Source organism: Eleutherodactylus coqui, unplaced genomic scaffold (assembly GCF_035609145.1).
Source record: "Eleutherodactylus coqui strain aEleCoq1 unplaced genomic scaffold, aEleCoq1.hap1 HAP1_SCAFFOLD_19, whole genome shotgun sequence".
Classification (NCBI taxonomy): domain Eukaryota; kingdom Metazoa; phylum Chordata; class Amphibia; order Anura; family Eleutherodactylidae; genus Eleutherodactylus; species Eleutherodactylus coqui.
This window is the reverse complement of record NW_027102012.1, coordinates 2,121,585-2,124,624: the sequence shown is the minus strand read 5'-3', so window position 1 is coordinate 2,124,624 and position 3,040 is coordinate 2,121,585.

Below are 3,040 nucleotides of genomic sequence, written 5' to 3'. Positions count from 1 at the left end.
TATTACTAGATTGTGACATCATAATGCAGTTGTAAATTCTATCCCCTACTATAAATACATGATGACATCATAATGCAGTTTTACATTATGACATCATAATGGAGTTCTATATTACACAATAATGTTGTTCTACGTTGTATCCTTTAATAATACTAGATTGTGACATCATAATGGAGTTGTAAATTCTATCCCCTACCATGAATAGATTATGACATCATAATGCAGTTTTACATTACATGATGACATCATAATGGAGCTCTATATTACAATATAATGAAGTTCTAGGTTGCATCTTTTGTTATTACTAATTTGTGACATCATAATGCAGTTTTAAATACTATCCCCTACCATGAATAGATTATGACATCATAATGCAGTTTTACATTACATTATGACATCCTAATATAGTTCTATACTAAATTATAATTTCACTGTGAAAGTACCCCAGAAATATTAGATTACCATTCTTCATTTGGGGCATTTGAGTACAAAAGACAGAGGCTATTTGTCTTGATCCTGATGAATCGGCTCACTTATTACATCAGGGCCGTAGAAACACGTCGATTAAATATTATTTGTCTATCATCCTTAGCCTTCTGAAATAAAATTTATACCGTTCTTACCACTGTATAAATAGCAATATAACCGTACCTGTAAATCTATTAAGGGAACGGTAATTAACATCGGTATAGCGGATCACCACGATAAGGTGATATACCTATCCCCTGTCCTGTATGTTCTTTGGGTGTTTGTATGTTTATGTTCGTCTAGTTTTCTGATGTGTGCTGGGCCATTTGGTGGTGTGATTTAGTGTATTTTAAATAAAGTCCTATAATAAAAGTTATATTTTATTAATAGAACAGATTATCTAATCTAATATTTCTGGGGTACTTTCACAGTGAAATTGTATTTCATTTAAAGGACCCCACCTGTCCCAGTGACGACTGTATACTAAATTATAATGAAGTTCTACATTGTATCTTTTGTTATTACTAGATTGTGACATCATAATGCAGTTTTACATTATGACATCATAATAGAGTTCTATATTATATAATAATGTTGTTCTACGTTGTATCTTTTGTTATTACTAGATTGTGACATCATAATGGAGTTGTAAATTCTATTACCTGCTATGAATAGATTATGACATCATAATGCAGTTTTACATTATGACATCATAATGGAGTTCTATACTACATTATAATGAAGTTCTACAAAGTATCTTCTGTTATTACTAGATTGTGACATCATAATGGAGTTGTAAATCCTATCCCCTACAATAAATACATTATGACATCATAATGCAGTTTCACATTATGACATCATAATGGCGTTCTATATTACATAATAATGTTTTTCTACATTGTATCTTTTGTTATTACTAGATTGTGACATCATAATGGAGTTGTAAATCCTATCCCATACTATGAATACATTATTACGTCATAATGCAGTTTCACATTATGACATCATAATGGAGTTCTATATTACATAATAATGTTGTTCTACGTTGTATCTTTTGTTATTACTAGATTCTGACATCATAATGGAGTTGTAAATTCTATTACCTGCTATGAATAGATTATGACATCATAATGCAGTTTTACATTACGACATCAAAATAGAGTTCTATACTACATTATAATGAAGTTCTACATTGTATCTTTTGCTATTACAAGATTGTGACATCATAATGGAGTTGTAAATTCTATCCCCTACCATGAATAGATTATGACATCATAATGCAGTTTTACATTACGTTATGACATCATAACAGAGTTCTATACTAAATTATAATGAAGTTCTACATTGTATCTTTTGTTATTACTAAATTGTGACATCATAATGGAGTTGTAAATCCTATCCACTACAATGAATACATTATGACATCATAATGCAGTTTCACGTTATGACATCATAATAGAGTTCTATATTACATAAAAATGCTGTTCTACATTGTATCTTTTGTTATTACTAGATTGTGACATCATAATGGAGTTGTAAATTCTACCCCCTACTATAAATACATTATGACATCATAATGAAGTTTCACATTATGACATCATAATGAGTTGTATATTACATAAAAAGGCTGTTCTACATTGTATCTTTTGTTATTACTAGATTGTGACATCATAATGATATTGTAAATTTGATCCCCTACCATGAATAGATTATGACATCCTAATGCAGTTTTACATTACGACATCATAATAGAGTTCTATACTAAAATATAATGGATTTCTACATTGTATCTTTTGTTATTACTAGATTGTGACATCTTAATGGAGTTGTAAATGCTATCCCCTACTATGAATAGATTATGATGTCATAATGCAGTTTCACATTATGACATCATAATGAAGTTCTATATTACATAATGTTTTTCTACTTTGTATCTTTTATTATTATTAGATTGTGACATAATGGAGTTGTAAATTATATTACCTGCTATAAATAAATTATGACATCATAAAGCAGTTTTACATTATGACATCATAATGGAGTTCTATACTACATTATAATGAAGTTCTACATTGTATCTTTTGTTATTACTAGATTGTGACATCATAATGGAGTTGTAAATTCAATCCCCTGCCATAAATACATTATGACATCATAATGCAGTTTTACATTATGACATCATAATGGCGTTCTATATTACATAATAATGTTTTTCTACATTGTATCTTTTGTTATTACTAGATTCTGACATCATAATGGAGTTGTAAATCCTATCCCCTACTATGAATACATTATTACGTCATAATGCAGTTTCACATTATGACATCATAATGGCGTTCTATATTACATAATAATGTTGTTCTACGTTGTATCTTTTGTTACTACTAGATTGCGACATCATAATGAAGTTGCAAATTCTATCCCCTACTATAAAAACATTATGACATCATAATGCAGTTTTACATTATGACATCATAATAGAGTTCTATATTACATTATAATTATGTTGTATCTTTTGTTATTACTAGATTGTGACATCATAATGGAGTTGTAAATTCTATCCCCTACCATG